The following is a 17133-nucleotide window of genomic DNA, read 5'->3' on the forward strand; positions in this document are numbered from 1 at the left end:
AAACCGTACAGTAAAACTGACTGCATTTTGGAGACTAGTGGCACACCTGCTTTCCGCACCTTGAATTTCACTTCATCTAAATACACTAGTTAATCCTAGAGCAGACCCCTATGCTATCTTTCACCTATATCTGAATTGCAATGAATATCTGATTCGTTGGCATTCAGTGAGCTTTCAGGCCGGACACTAGGGCTTTCAGGACACGTGAAGACGAACGCCGTTCTTAAGCGAGTTCACTGGGCGCGCGCGCATTCAGTAACCACAGATTCTTGGAGCAGTTTAATTCCTGTCCGAGAGATCAACACCATTTACGGTCATTTGTGGGTTGCCAGCAAATGTCTTCCTTTTAAAAATGCCATCAGCTATAGTGGAGGTCTGTTTACGGAGTGATCTTAAAAGCCTGTGGTGTCTGTTGTTATAGCGGTTGCCTGGAGGCATCAGCAGCATCACTTTCCTTAGAGACTTCCTGGGATGCAAAGAGCAAAAGCACGAGACGCAAGACAGATACACTGCCGTCTTCCCTCCTAGCGGATCGTCATACTTTTCCGTGTACATCTTCTGACAACGCTTTAAATAGGCTCTAACTGAGGTTCCGTAATGTGTGGACACGTTCAGAGTGAAAATCACGAAAATTTGGTGGTTTGAGCTTGGTTTCGGCTATTTTTATCATCAAACCAGTGTTACTTTTTGAAAGCTGCGGGCTTTCCTCCCGAGGTGCTAACCAAGACGGTATCGCAGCCTACCTACGCTGGAAGGAAGACTCCCATCACAGCAATTGATACGTCGCCTACTTTGCCACCTCGACGCTTCTCATTTCAGCTCTATGCGAATTGTTGCCTGTACTAAGGTCAGTACTTTATTAAATTTGTTTTATATCGAGATCATACATTTTTCCCACAATTTATAATCTACGTGCGTGTATACGCATTAAAACATTCAGCCTCTCCAATGAACATCGTGCCAGGGTTTATCGTACGCAGAAATACAGTCAGCGTTCGCTCCGTCCGTTAATACAGTAACATTTTATTATATTAAATATGCCACTGAAGCGATGTGAACACACCGAAAGAGTGACTTGCCATTATTGTGATGAGTCTGTTCACACTGTCTCGGGGTACAATTTGCGCATACGTTGCCTTAATTCAAAGACCTTATGACCAAAGGTTTTAACTTAGTAGAGCATCTGTCTATTTATTTTTGGTTTTCTTTGCGTGTGCGCGTGTGTGTGCGCGTGTGCTTGTGTGGGCAAGTGACAGGTAGCCTAGGCTACTGTAAGATACCTGTATTATTAGCCAGTATGAAGTTAACTTTCGCAAAGCAACTTTTGTCGTTTCAGTTCTGTTTAAATTGTCATTTGTTTTCTTACATTAGTGTTATTGCTGTAGTTTGAAATAGCTATTTTTAAAAAGCGATTAGAAAATACATTTCCAGGATTATTTGCGTCAGTTTAACCACTAAGACCAAATAGTACACGTACACAGTCGTTTAGCCTTGATAACTGTAAAAGGTTTGACGTTCCTGCAATTTAAATCAGACAGTACGGGTGAAAGTGTAGCCTATACTGTTATCGCGTACAGAATTGGAATGAATTGATGGCACATCTCACAGGGATGGACATAACGCATGCACTTGTTTCCACAATGTAGTAGGTTGACTGTAGACATATTTTTACGTGGTGTTTCATTCAGATGAGCCGCTCAGTTGTCTATAGTGTTCGTTCTTTACCTTTAGCTGCGCTAGGTGTAACCTTTAAATCACCTAATTGAAGCCTACTAATAAAACTAGCCGCTGAAATAAATGGTATTAAAATGGTTTTAAATGGTCTCCAGTATTTAATAACTGACTTCATACACTACTTTTAATAATCGCTACCTAAAGGAAAACGTAATACATTGTAATAATTGTTGTCACTTTCTGCTTGATTTTCCATTTACCCCCTAATCTTCAGAAAAACGATGAACTTTTGCTGTCATAAAGTGTTAACGCAGCAAATGCTAAGTGGTTTAAGTGACCGTTAAGGAGGTTTTGAACGCAATACGCACCTCGCGTGTGGGTGGGTGGCGTTGAATTTTTCAGCTTGTTATTTAATGAGTTCCGTGTATCTTGTATTTCCGTGTATCTTGTATTTAATCAACGTCTTTTACCGAGGACTTACTGAACGGGTAGCCTAATATCGATTATGTCAAGGTTTGTTAGACAAATCAAGCGTTATAGCTATAATGCAACCCATAGACTATACGAATCTGTCACCGTGTTGTTTTCTTTTCATTTATGGAAGGAGTGAAATAACACTACTTTTTACGTACTCATTGTTGCAAATATACTTTTATGCAATTGCGTTCAACGATATGTTTTAATTTCAAGTTTCAGGATTATTTTTTTAAGTATTACTTAACCAGTGAAAACTGTAGACCAGGCATTAATTACTGTACAGTAATTACAGCAGTCTCTAAATCTACAACTGAAGCCAAATTTCCTTCTGCATTGTGGCTCCTCACTATAAGTATTCAACAAGCGAGGAATTCCCAAAAAAGCCATTTAGTCCATCTGGATACAGTCCTCCCAAAGTTAAAAATAATGAACGCTGGTCCTGTCTGTCCCTTATTAAGAATCACACCAATCTGCCCCTTTCACACAACTACATCAAGAATGCGGTATTTAATTTTAGTTTTCAGTTTCTGAAATGAAACTTGAGCAAATTTCTCCATATCATTTCTGCTCACAAGGTGGACACATTCAATTGTCCTTGTACTCTTGAAAAATGGCACTGATTAAGCTATCCCATTCCATTGAACTGAATTAATTCTCTGGCAAACAAGGAAACAGACTAATGATAACACTGAAATTCCACTACAGAAGCTAATGAGAGTACCTATCTGGTCTTGTTTTACAGAGGGATGGTAAATGTCAATGATTGCCTAGACCACAAGGATTTCTTTCTTATACAAAAATGGTGATTTGTGAAAAACAAATTTTAAATCACATGCACATGAGGCAGAAGGGCTTGAAAAAAATGAACGCACTGTGGCAATTAATTTTTTTTTAAGGCAAACTCTGTGACAGAGGCCACCAGCCCATAATTAAGGGATACAGAAAGATCTCCCAAGTGTGCTCACAGATGAAGTGAAGGGGGAGGGAGCCAGGGGGAGGGGCTGTTGTTGAAGGGCTTCCTGATGTGAATGTGAATTTCCTTTGGCTGGGCAGTCAATCATTCCAGGTCGCAGGTGGAGAGGCCTGGGCCTTCTCTAACAATCCCTCTTGTTTTTTTATCTCTTTTGCTGTGTCAGTAACTATTAGTCTACCTTTGTGGGGACCCAGGGAACAGCTGACATGAATGCAGGGTACCCTGATTAATGTTTAACACTGAAAGTAACGTTCGAGTAACCACTGCAGGAGGACCTGAGGTGAATCAGAACCGCCCAGTAAAAGTACCTGTAACTCATTTTAAGCTCTGCAAAATATCTTAAAGGAGACAGCATTAATGTTTTTGTTGTGCCTCACAACTGATTAAATTCCTACACAGCAGCAGTGTCTATAAGAACATCATCAAGTTAATTGTGCAATGTGAATATGTATGCAATACTTTTTGTGTAATCAGAGATACAGTCATGATTTAGATCCTTTCAGTTATTTTATTTCACTTTTTCATTATATTTACATGAATTCATTTGGCACAAGTTTTGTCCGCAGTGACTTCCAAGGCTAGTACGGCAAGCAATGCCAAGCAAAAATAAATCAATAAAAAATTAAAAACTAGGGTAACTACAAGCACCCGAACTAAATAGGCAGTAATGCTATAGCTATTTAGTGCAAAGCTGATCAGACTCAGTGACTACAGTAAACAAGACCAGGTCAAAACCTAGTATATGGCTGGACCGGCCGACCAATGGTGTAACTTCATCACCCAGTCACTCAGTCACTCAGTCACAGACATTCGCATTTATAGGGCTGGCCCCGCTGTTGCAGTCCAGCCAAAAAAAGTGGGGGAAAAAACTGAAAAAATATATCTAGTGCATTATTGACATAATGCTTGACACTGTACTTATCAACATATCCTGCAGGTGTTAGCAGAGGTATTTTGTCTCAGACAAACTTAATGCTTGACTGGCCTACACCAATCAACTTTGTCTGGTGAGGCAGTCACAGCGCAGACGCGGGCAGGTTGCGCTTGGGTGCGCTGCACACGTTTTGGTCGGGGGGTGGGGGGGAGGGCGGCTGTGTAGCTGGCACGGGCTGAGCAGAGCTGGGGCAGGACTATCCAGATGGCCTCAGAGTGCGTACTGGTCCTGCGGAACTGAGGAGAGGAACAATCCAAGCCCAGCTGGGTGTGAGGGAGGCCTCACCATCCGAGTGTGTTTCGTGTGGCATGAAACACACTCGAGCGTGTGTGTCTGTTTGACCCATTGCTCACGCCACCTGCCAGTCAGTTTACTGAAGAACATTTGGGCATTTTGTTTGCATAATGTCATTACCAAGCACCATAAAGCATTGCTTTATCCTGTTAGATTTTGAGCCATTATTGGTAACAAATGCTGGACTTTGCCTCTATGTATGGATAAATGTTTGAAAACATTATGGAAATCATTTCAAAGAAGCAAAATAAAATTATAGACTATTTAGTAATTAAATGGCTTCCAAACCCACCTCCAAATAATTCAGAAGAAATGCAAAAAAGACAGAAAAAGACAGGGCCAATTTTAATGATGGGCCTGCATTTTTCAGTAATCCCCACCCTCTTTGCTCACCAGTAATCTGTACGTCTCCATCTGTGCCTGTTAATTTGCTTTCGAAAAAAATTTGCATTTCTCATTGACGTTTCTCAGTAAAGCACTGTCAGTAACACACCAAGTTTCAAATTTACTGCAAAATGTACCCAACCATTTGTACGGGTTATTGAAAACACTTGTAACTTTTAGATGATGACCCTTAGTTTATGACATCAGTACCTATAATTTATTTAAAAATCATGTGAGCAGCATGTATGTGAGTGGGAGTGCTCAAATGTAGCTCCTAGTTAGGCAGACCTGAGAGCCTCATTGTGCTTATGTATGCAGACAAGTCATGGCTTTCCTCAGATGTGATAACTGAGGTAAGTGTGGGAAACACACATACAGGAATTGGGTGTTTTAAACATTTCACTTCAAAGCTGCATGGAAAAAGGAAGGCCAAAAAAGACCATGGGCGTTTTTTGTAGGAAGAGGACGATTTAACTCGGTTCAAGGAAAACGGAGAAGAAAAAATATCTAGGCTACGTAAGAAAGAAGAATTGTTGTGTAGCTGGCAACGATAAATCCTGGCGTGCACTTCTGTGCTGTGCCCAGCTCTCTGTGGGCACCTCTGTGGGTGCATTATTGATTTTTAGAGTCTATGAAGACAAACCTGGCAAGAACAGAAAAAACCTCACAATGCATTAAGAGGATTGCATGCTTCAGGCAGACATTGTTTTCTATCTGTGAGGAGTGTTCAAGACAAGGGGGGGGGGTACCGATGATCCCCCACCCCTCTAAAAAAACAATCAAAGAAATAAATTAATAAAAATTTGCATTCGTTCTTGGACCTCAGCTAGGAAAACGTGCTTTTCGGAGGCAGCTGCGCGTGCCACAGTTACAAGGTCCTTCCTTTTTGGCAAGACGGCTGAGAATAAAGGCGGTGCAGTGTGGTGGCAAACACAGAGACTTCACAGAGATAACCTCGTCTCGTCGACTCCATTTGGCAGTCCGAGCGAGGGAGGAGGAGAGAGAGAGAGGAGGGGGGGAGGGATGAAAAAAATCTCTTTTTATTCCGCCACATCTGCTATGTGAAGGAAAAGTCGTATGATCTGTTCTCTGATCACACTGAATTATCTCTCCGCTGACTATAAATATGCATGGCCTCGTACATCTTGCCTTCTCCAGACTGGAAATCCATGCACTCCAAACAATCCCCCAAACAACACATCCTACTTTGTCTTCTGGTAGCCATGTGAAAAGGAACACAAATCAAGCTTAGCATAAAAAATGCTTTACGAGAGCTGTGAAATAAAGGTTGGCTCCCTGTGCTACTGCTGAGTGTGTGAGGTTCTAAATACATATAAATATCTTTTCACAGACCACCACAGGAGTCTTTAACATAACCAAGATGGCGGCTACGCTCAACTGCAAACGCATTCATTTGGAGTAACTTAATTGAAAATGTTGCCGCCAGCTTGCTCGTGAGCCTGTATTCGGATTTTAGCCCCCCGTGAATGCAGAGAGCAGCATCCGCTCGGTGCCGTCTGGGAAATGCCATTCGTCCATCCTCTCTAATGAGGAAAAGGTCACCTCTTAATTATTCATCTGGGACGTCAAACAATCCTCAGAAGACAGTTATTTAAAGGGTGAGATACCTGAATAATATATGAATAGGATTCCCTTACCTCCAAAAAAAGGAATGCTTGTGGCGGTTGTTTGGTTTCCCAGCTGCCATTGCAAGGGCCACATGCAGAAGGCTATTGTCATTAAGGGCTGACCTTTCCTGTCAGTTATTTTGAAACCCTGGGCAACACAGAAGGTGATTCTGACTCATGCTGCTATAGATTCCACTAATAGCCTCCTTAAATCTGCAGAAAGAAGCCTCGTGGGATACTTATTACATTTTTTAGTGCATGCTAATGGATGTTTACTGTTTGCAGAGTGCAGTCGTAATGTATTAAAACAGACTTTTATGCCTCAGATATGAATTACAGTTACTCTTGTTCCTGCTATCTGCTTTGGTTCACTGCTCCTTCCAATTCAGCCAGTGCTTCTTTCTTCTCGTGTTAAGTTCCCATGGTTATTTTCAATGAGTTGGCAATGGGGGAGAATGGTGTTTAAGCACACGTGAGTGAGGAACACTATATTATGCCCCTGCCATAAAGTGATCTGCAGGGGTGTGTCAGGTTAAATCCATGCTGGTTGTCTGTCTGGAGGTAGCAAAGAGATTCTCCTGTTTTTAGTTACAAGCAAATTTGAGGATCCTCCTGCAGCCATCCTTGGGCTGCATCCCAGAGCATGTAGTCTGCCATGTTGAGTCTGTCCCAATACCTTAGGAGGCAAACCTGAGCAAGGGGAGTTCAACTGGGGGCTCCTCAAATGCCTACCTTCAGCTAGCCTGCAACAACAGGTTTAGCTTGATTGCATAAATGGTAACAGAACACAGGCTTTTACCTTTATGTAGGTTCCCTATCACTGTAATTTCACTATAGATTCACTTCACAATGAATCCGCCGTGCTAATTCATTGTGCGTTGTTATTAAGATGACTATTTAACTAATGTAATTGCTTTCTCAGCTAACAGAATATAGTTTATTTTGATGCACCTAGATATAATGTTGAAAATGGATTGACTGATTGATGGCTTGCTGGTTAGTAATTTTGTGCTTGCTAATGTTGGGTAGTACTGAATATATTAAGCTTAATTTATCCAGCTAGCTCCTAAGTAAGATGAATTGAACTTGATAGTATTTAAGGCAAAATTTTACAAGAAGTTGAGGCAAATGGCAGTCTAACCATGTGCCAACTTGGTAGAGAAGAATAAACTAAAACCATGGGTTCAATGGCAGGAAGGGGTTAATATTGCTGTTATGGTGCTGCTGAGTTGGATATTTTTAGGATATTTTATTTCAGCAAGGTAGATGAAGTTTGGAGGTAAAGTGGGGCTGGCAAGGGGAGCATGATTTCAAATCTGTGGAAGGAGTCACACTGCCATTCTTCCCTTCAGCAAAGCACTTAATCCAAATTGCTTCAGTAAACATCCAGCTGCTTAATTGGGTAGTGTGTTAGCTACAGTATATGAGTTATGCAAGCCCAGAATAATGCATTTTTCTGGCCGACAGATATAGAAAAATGTGTCTATGCAGACTTTTCTCAGACGTGCTTGTACAATGTCACACAGTAAAAGGTATATTCAGTTCATTCAAAGCACAGCTGGCACTGGTGAGTAAACAGTGAAATCTCCCTCTACATCTCATCTAATGTTTCAATTGGCTGCTTCAATAGGGTGATTATGAAAGAGCTTACTGTCTGCAGCAGGGAGAAAAGGAGAATGGATACAAGGACAGCGACTGAATTGAAGGGGGGGAACAGGAAGGATGTGGAAGTTTTCTTATAGTTTCACGTGGAAAAACTCTGAAACTCTCAGGCCATCTTCTTTCACCCACACATCTCAAAGTAATATCACTGTGTGAGTGTGTGCGTGAACGGGTGAATGAGAGGCATCAATTGTAAAGCGCTTTGAATAAAAGCGCTATAAAAAATGCAGTGCATTTACCATTACCATTTACTTACATTTAGGCTATCTGACATGCTATAATATTGAGAGTATTTAGTTTACCCTCCCTACTTAGAGTAGTTAATCGAGCAAGTGCCCCTGTCCTTCACTGTCCTCATCATTTCATGTGATCTTGGAGCTTTAACATTTTTTTTTGCTAACAACAGTTTATTGATTTTCCAAAAACAAATACAAATATACGAAAAAAGGATAGTATTACAATCAAGAGCTTTAACATTTTATCCTCTTTCTTCATCAATTATCATCCTCTCTACCCTTCTCGGCAACTTCTTGTTGTTTCTTTATGCCATTTATCATGCAAACACAGGGCTCTATGCTCACATGCTGTATGTGCCCCAGTGTCTTTAATGCCTCAGTCTACCGCATATACTTTGCTGTTTTTTCACAGTGGCCCAAATTCAGTCAACATTTGTCATTACCTTGACTTACAAATGTGCACCAGTACAGTTTGGGAGGCCAATTTTAATTGCTGAACTAAGCTAATCTACTCTGTAAAAAAACATCTGAATTTAGTTGTCGGTCAGTTAAGGGCAAATATCGATTAAATCTGGGCCAATATGCCGATCCGAAGGCTCAGACATTAATGTGATGGTTGTAGTTATTTCTGTAGGAAGACAAGTGGCAACCTGTAACCTATCTTTTGTCCCAATTGTGAGTCGCAGCTTCTAGGTGTGTGCTGCATTGAGTGTGGTGCAGGTAAATCCAGTCCTCCAATGGGCTTCAGTTGATGTCAGAGCTAATCGTCATTCAGTACCCAAAGCAATCTCACAGCTCATGCCTACCAAACTTTCAAGAAATTTTTGCTCAGTTTCAAAAGATAAAATAAAATAAAAATCCAATGTATAGTCAGTGATTTCTTGCACACCACACCTGCTTTTGCCACATGATTTTCTCATCTTGGTCCCATTTCCTTCATGTCACTGGAGGATTTGTGGGTCACTAGGGGTGGAGCACATAAGTAGCTTAGCATTCCAGCCCACACGCTCCCACTCCAAAGTGGTTTGCACTAGTGGACACTAGTCAAATGGAAACTCTTTAGTCAAGGCAATGGTAACTCGTTTAGTCATGGCAATAGAAAGCTAGCAAAACTTTGGTTTTGGTAGACAAGTTAGATGCATTTCACACTGATAGGAACAGACCTTTAATTTACTCTCCAGTCTACAGCTGTTGTTTTCTTTCTTGGGTCCACAATTCTTCAATATGCTTACTTCCCTGAACCACATCCCTAAGCTGTTGATTAGCCTTTCCTACATACTTGGAATGCTGTCTTCTCCAAACTTAAACTTGGGCTTTTGCTTTCCTCATCAAGACTTGCATGTAGAATTTGAAATTTTAGAATTTGTCTTACGCGGAATGTATTTTGTTCTGTTTTTTTCCACTCACCAATCCTCATACTGTTATTTTGTTTTCAAATTCATCTATTTGTACATCATTATAATTTGCCGGTTATGTATAGGCTACACTGAATATTAGTTTGGCTGTGTTTCTCCATTCTGTACCATACCACCTGCCTCTGTAACCTTACTGCCTTAATTTGCATGATCACATTTAGCATGAGAATCCCAGGACTTTTTTTTGTTGTTTTTTTTGATGATTTGCAATGCCTGCAGCGCAGCAGAGCAGATTGTTGGAATTGCTATGCTGTAATGCGGTTACATAGCCTGACAGACAAGTAGGGGCACACAAAGATTTATTTATGAGCCCAATGTTATTTCATTGTGATATATTGGTAGGAATCATCTTAGTATTACACAGCATTGCCTTCTTCCTGTCCTTGTTATCCAAAGGCCTTGTTATTCCCTGTCCTGGGGCTTCAGCCGTTCAGTGCTTTGTTTCGCTTTGGTTCCCACTGCTTTGAGCTTTGAATGAATAAAGCACACCTTACGGCAGTCTGAAGTTAATGAATGGAGTTCTCTTTCTCCAGAGATGTGCATTAAGTATTTAATCAAATGCTTGATCTGCCTCATCTGAAAATACAAAGATGCTTTGGCAACAATCCTGTCTGTTGCATTTTTTATTTTTTTCACATCTCACTTGCGACAGGGAGCTCGACCTTCGAGGGAAGGTGTTGGAGGCCATTCTGTAATTTGTGAAACAGGCTCGTGGTGAAAAACCGAGGCCGGCGCGGCTTTTCTTTGGGCACTGATGGCCTCAATCTGTGCGGTTTCTTCACATAATTGATTTGTGAAAAAAAAATGAGGTGAAAAGCCGCTCAGCTCCCGAGCAGGGGGGCCGGGTAACCCAGTTTCAGGGCGAAGGCAGTCACACAGTCACCTTGTGTGGCTCAGTATGCTTCAGATGATATAATCAAGGTTTCAGTTACGTCGAATTGCAGGGCTAACAAGGAAAACTGCCTCCCCTGTCGCCCTGCAATTACCGCATACAAAATGATCAATACCAGCCTATGATTATGTAGTTGGCACAGTACCTTAAGTCTTTCAGAGAGGATAAATAATAATTACGCAGGATGCTTCAGCTGAGTCAGAGACGGAGTTGCAGTGAAGTGGAGAATGCTATTTCCATCTGCGATCAGACAGAAAACCCTGGCGTCTCTCTGCGTTAAAAAAGCATTTATTTTACTCGAGAAATAACGTGTAGATTATGAGACTTGGCGCAGGCTCATTTTTAAATCTAGCACAAGCTTTTTTTATTGTCTTGTAAAGAGGTACCATAAGAAACGGAAAGGCTAGGGGACTACCATCGTGTAATGTTTTTTTTTCCTGGAGAGAATTCCCACATGCGAAGCACAGATTTGAAGTTATTAATTGGGTCTTTACATTTTGCATTTAAAATGAAATGCCTAACTGTGCAAATGGAAAGAGACTGAAAACAACCTGAGCAGCTATATATAGAAAACAAGGATCAGGATTTTCTTGGCACAGGTATTCTGTCAGAAAGTAATACCCCTTTTTCACTTTGTCTGACGTTGCAGCACGCAACTGAGTGACTGCTCATCTTTCTCGTCACTGACGGAAAGGTGTGGGTAACAGGTTTGATCCTTGTCTCTCGACGTAACTCTAGAGAAAAACACATTTCACAAAAGAAAACCAGCGTGTTTTCTGTCAGCAGGCGACTGTCTGGAAGGTAGAGCTGGTTCAGTGGTGTCTGAGCTTATAGATGGCACGGTGCCCAGAAAAACCCATGGTGACAGAGAGCCACCTTCAGCTCACGTCCTGATACCAAGCTGCCAGAGCCATATCTCAGATTCTGATAAAGTGACCAGGTGCCAGGCCTTTGATCAATTAGGCTGCAGAGATGTGCATTGAGTTAATTATACCAATTCATATTACCCAAGACCATCAATAATTAGCTGGCATTCCAGTCTGCTTTTCCAGACGCAGTGTAATGAACAGGCCGGCCAACAGACCCCCCAAGATGGAATTTTTGCATGGGAATAACTGCATGTTTTTTAAGCCGTGTGGACTTCCTCTGTCTGGTGTCTTGTTGTCACAGATTAAACACACAGATGCAAGTTTGCATCCCCGCTTACTCAACTGATTTGTTTAGCGACCGGTTTTGGGATTGTTGTTTTTGTCATACTTCTCTCTCAAAGACAAAAAGCAGTGCCAGAGAGAGTGAGATAGTAAATGTAATGCAGTGTGTCGTACAACAAGGTCCACTCTATAATACGTTCATTTTCGTTTAGGTTAATTTGGCTATTTAGGCGTACATTTATTACATTAAGCTAATTTTTATGCATTTGTTCTACAAAACAGCAGGCTGTTTAAATGACCCAGTAAAGTAGGATGTGAATTTTTTTTTTTTTTTTTTAATCGGTACATGACAATGGTAAGTAAAATCTTCAAGCTTCTAGTAGTAGTCCTCCTTGTCTGACTCCAATTATATGTAAATGAGTTTACCGTGTTGATCGCACTCCATTGAAGCAAGCTGAAAGGGCTGTCTTGTTGATGTACTAAGGACATTTCTAAAACTCAGCGTGAGGCTAATTAACTCAAGATTACAAAAAATAAAAATATAAATGTGCTTCCCACCAGAGACTGTCTGGACAAGAGTGCAGACACATTGCCTGCAGAGGCTTTACATAAAAGCATATGAAATGCCATGGCCCACTCATTAGAAAATAACATTTTGGACATAAGAAGGCAAGAATAAGGATGGTCTATGGCACTCAAATGACTGCAGCACAACTTTGAAACTCTTCTAATCATCATTCAGCTTATTCCCCGAAGTTCTCATGGCTAAATGATAAATCCATGTCATTTGAATGAGAAAGGTGTATGGCTGTTTATTTATCGATGTGTGAAATTATTATTCCAATTACTGGAGCAGAGGCGTTTAGATTAAATAAAAGTGACAGAACGCTGGATTCAAATTCTCTCGCAGGAGCAGATTGTTGAATTTGTATCGATCGCTTGTGAATTCAAGAAAGTCTGGAAAATGTGTAGTTCACCTGCCTATTTCATTCCAAATAAACATTTTGTTTGCCTAGCCCCTCATAGCGGAATTATATTTGATCAGTTAATGAAATGGTTGTAATGTAATGCAATTAGTTTGATTAGTATATTGATTTTCAACTGCTGAATAAGATGTACTACAGCTTAATAACATTTTGTATCTTCACAATTTAACTATGTTTTTAAAGTATTTCCACTAAGGAACGTAATGTGATGGGAGACACTTTTAATCTGTCTTTTGTTAAGCAAGTAGTCTGATAAATGCAAATCATCGTCCTTATACACCCGCTGACATGAATGACTAGTTTACTTCCCACAGTTCTACATACTGTGAACGTAAATGATTACTTATAATAATAGTAATATAATGTTTATCTTAAAGAGTGTCCACTATATACTTAAAAAATATATGCTTAAGATAGTATAGGTATCTGATTTTGGGTTAAAGAATAGCTACAAGCATCGAAGAGTCAAAAAACTTCATGCTATGTTTAAAGTAACTCCAAATCAGCTTGCATAACACTAAAGCCGTGTTTCCACCACAGGAACTTTACCCCGGAACTAGGAACCTTTTGAGGAACTCAGTGCGTTTCGACCGCAGGAACTAGGGTCTAAATTAAGTTCCGGGGACTTTATTTTACCCCCAAAAAAGTTCCTGCTCGGGGGGTAGTACTTTCCAAAAGTACCGGAACCTTTGGGGTGGGGCGCAAGCGCTGAAAATTTCTGATTGGTTGACTACTTGCAGTGTTTTATTTCAACCGCCATTTTAAAAAATCTGCAGCCGCAAACCGATTTATTTTCATAATAACTTGAAATCAAACTTTTATGTTATGCGGCGCAGTAGCCTACTTTTGGTTATAGCCTGCCAGCGTCTTGGAATTATAACATGTGTGCTCTTCAGTTCTTTTCTTGCTTTAGTATTCGTTTTATAAAATGCTAAGCATTCATGCTGGGACAGCATATTACGTACCAAAATATTTAATTCGGTTGCTGAATATTTTCTTCCGGATTTTCTTTGTTAGCCCGTTGTAATTGACTCAAAACGTTTGATACAGTTACGTGAGGTATGCAGTAGTTCTACGTAATTTACATTGGTGATACAGTAAAAGCAAACTGGAAATCACCTTCCGCACTTTTTGTCGGGGTAAAATAACAGGTTAATTCTAGTAATCGTCCCTTTTGCTTTTTCAGACTGCCGTAATTTTACTCTGCCATTCTTCAATTCCACGAAAAGACCAGGAAGACTATGGACTAATTTATGGTGCATGGTTCGCATCTGGAGGGCACACTTCGCTGCTCGGCTAGCAGTAACTTTGAAGGAAAGCAAACGGTGGCTGTACCACTACTAATTCTTGTCATTTTGCGATTAGCCTATATGGAATTGACGATGAGAAAGTAATCAATTCAACAGCAAATTGTTTACAACATGTGCATGTTTTCTGCTGTTGTTGCCAGTTATTTGTGGAATGTGAATGCATTCTCGGATGTCAAGACATGAAAGTGAATGTTTGCATAAAAACATGATGAATGTGTTTGAGAGGATATATAAAACAGTTACAATCTGACTATTGGCCTGTTATATCCTATTTGTTGCATAACAACGGTCCAAGTTCAACTACCAACGACAGTTTTGCTTGACAACGGTAAAATATGCCCAAACGGCTGCAGAAGAATATTTCAATTTCAGGTGATTAAATCGATAAAAATCAATAAATACAAAAGTAACCATATATAGTCATTGTTGGTAACCCGTTGTATATAAGTGGAATAAACCCCTCCGTGCTGTCCCGGTTATTAGAAAATGATGTAGGCTACTTCGGTGGTAGTATGGGGTTACAGAAGAAATCATAGGACAGATGGACCGACGACAACGTCGCTTTTTCATACGTCATTGGGCTAATTTGCCTAATCTTCGCGAGACTTTAGACCGCGGTGGAAACGCAGACAACCATGGGCTGAAGGAACCTTTTAGTTCCTTGAAAAGTAGTTCCTGGGACTAAAAGTTCCGGGTACTTTTGGTGGAAACGCGGCTTAAAATAATAAAATAGCAGTGCCAGTGAACAAGCTCTTTAGAGTGGCCATTAAACCACAAGGTAAAGATGTACACTTACTTTCCCCACTTTCTTCTGATGTAATGTATTCTATTTTAAACCCAGAACCTGGAGGTCTAACATTCTGTATAGATAAAAACACATTCACTTCTGATTGGCAGCCCACTAATGGATTCATCATTGATTGGTTAAAATGTAAATCCGCTCATGGAAGCAACTTCATCTCTAAAAGACCAATACCAAATCCTCCTGTAGTGGGCAGTACCAGAACTTGTGCTGAGAATAAAAAAAACTGAATAGAATGTGCTTAACGTCATTGTATTTGCATTATGGTTCTTTATGTATAATGCAAATATTTAAAAATTATGATTTTGATAGCATGAAGTCTTTGACTCATAATTAATTTCAAGAATGCATGCATTACAGCCACTATGTGTATGGGAGAAAAAAGAATACATGATGATTGAATTCGCCAACCTGTTTTGTTCATTTTAAAAATACCAACCATTTTTCAAATGGATGAATGCAAACTTTCCCAGAAAGACTGGGTGTTATTAATCAAATTATGACTTTTGGAAATGGATCAACTGAGTGGATCAACTAAAATAGCAATGTTTATTTCTTTTTTTGTGTGTTTGGGTTAGTCTTTGCCCTAGTTTCTTCTTCTGTAGCAGCAAAAAGCATGGATACTACCAAGGAGGAACATGCTGGAAGATACACCACCATGACCGGGTTTTTACTGTATAAAAAGTTGTCCACTTCAGGAGAGCGTACAGCGTGGCCCGCCTCAATGCTCTGCAGCTTGCTGCTGCTGTTGCGTCTGCGTCAAGGCCACGTGTTTTAATGTCAAGGACATAAATCCTTCAGCCGGCACAAAAAGGCAGGAGGGTTATTTTCACGCATTTTCCCCCACACCTCCCACAGGACTACTCATCACCTTTGAAGTCTTTGTTTTAGACTCGATTTTTACAGAACCGGAATTTTCATTGAGAAAACCATTGACTAGCTAATGAGGGGATAAGGGAAACTTATACGACCAATGGAAGAGACGAATTAGCAAAATTTGTGTTGCTTGAAGGTCAAGGTCTGGAAACACGGGTCCCAAGAGGAAGCACCGAACAACAGACCTGCCATCCCCCAGGCAACCGCAACAGATTTTTATTTTCACTCCTTATTTTATTTATTTCTTTATGGGAAAGTGTGTGTGTGTGTGTGTGTGTGTGTGTGCAAGGACGGTGCTCAGAGCCAAGGCGGGCACCCGGAGCAGTCTGCTCTGTGTGTCACGCTTCAGTACAGCGGCTGATTTAATTTACACTGTCACAACAAGAAGCAGTGCTCAGGTCCGCGGATGTGAAGTCAACGGTGAACGCAAGAATGATGACTTATCTGTCAGCTCTGATTACCTCTGCCCATGCACCACCCCACTGTGAGGGGGAAAAAAAGCAGAGATCTGGGATGTTTAGCACAGGTAACAGAAAGGAAAGCGCAGGCACAACTGCAGTGTTTCTCAACTATTTTTACACTTGTAAAGTAGCTGGTTATGACGGCAGCCAAAAACCATGATAACCCACCAAAAAGAAACTGTAGAATTTTTAATTTCTTATTATTATTATTATTATTATTATTTTCGTAGGAAATAATGCTGTAGTTTTATACCTCTTGCAAGTGAGAGAAAGTAACTTATATAAATGTCCTCTCATGGAGGATTTTATTACCTTGTGAAGAAACACAGAACACCTGAACTATTGAGGGTCAAGTGGCCAATCGTTGCCACAGAATACCACAAGGATTATGATTTCCTTTTTGATTTAAAGTCTGAATGCCAATTTATGAATTTACATTTTCAGAAGGAGTTCCATTTTCAAGTGGAGGTTCATGTGGTACGACTGGCCTTTCCATCTTAGTACAGGAATTTAATAGCTGAGCTGAATTACCTCCTAACATATTCATGTTTGGTATCATTCGAAAGAGGCTAAAATCTTTTTAAAAAATGGATCTTCTGATAATAATATCATGGAGCTTACCCAACAAGAAGTCCATTCCCAGCAGCCGGTATTCAGCTTTTCAAGATATCAAGTTAGTGTTCTAGACCAACATTGTTTCAGTTACCAGTCGTGATTGTCACATCAGCATTAGAATTTTTATATAAGAACATTCTCATCACATGTTTTCAACATAGCATACTCTCTTTTATCGATCTGTTATCCTCCGGAGTTAGTGTGCTTTAAAACCATTAATTCCGACGAGGTTCCGAAAATGAGTAACGGCAATGCCGTTAGCGGTCAGCAGGGACAGCTGCTGTTGCTAGTATTCACGCTTTGCCAATACAGCGGGGTTAGCTCCACAAAATGACTTGTATTATTCCAAAGTGAAATATCCCT

General features: G+C 40.5%; 1 protein-coding gene across 1 annotated transcript in view; it reads left to right on the plus strand.

Annotated features, from left to right (window-relative positions):
* Window positions 1–210: 210 nt before the first annotated feature.
* The window catches only part of LOC118227749 (carbohydrate sulfotransferase 8-like), a 166099-nt gene continuing 149176 nt past the window's right edge, over window positions 211–17133 (plus strand). The window contains exon 1 of the mRNA XM_035418595.1: window positions 211–847. The gene's annotated coding sequence lies outside the window, so the exon portion shown is untranslated. The remainder of the gene's footprint in view (window positions 848–17133) is intronic.

Source organism: Anguilla anguilla, chromosome 5 (genome assembly GCF_013347855.1).
Source record: "Anguilla anguilla isolate fAngAng1 chromosome 5, fAngAng1.pri, whole genome shotgun sequence".
Lineage (NCBI taxonomy): Eukaryota > Metazoa > Chordata > Actinopteri > Anguilliformes > Anguillidae > Anguilla > Anguilla anguilla.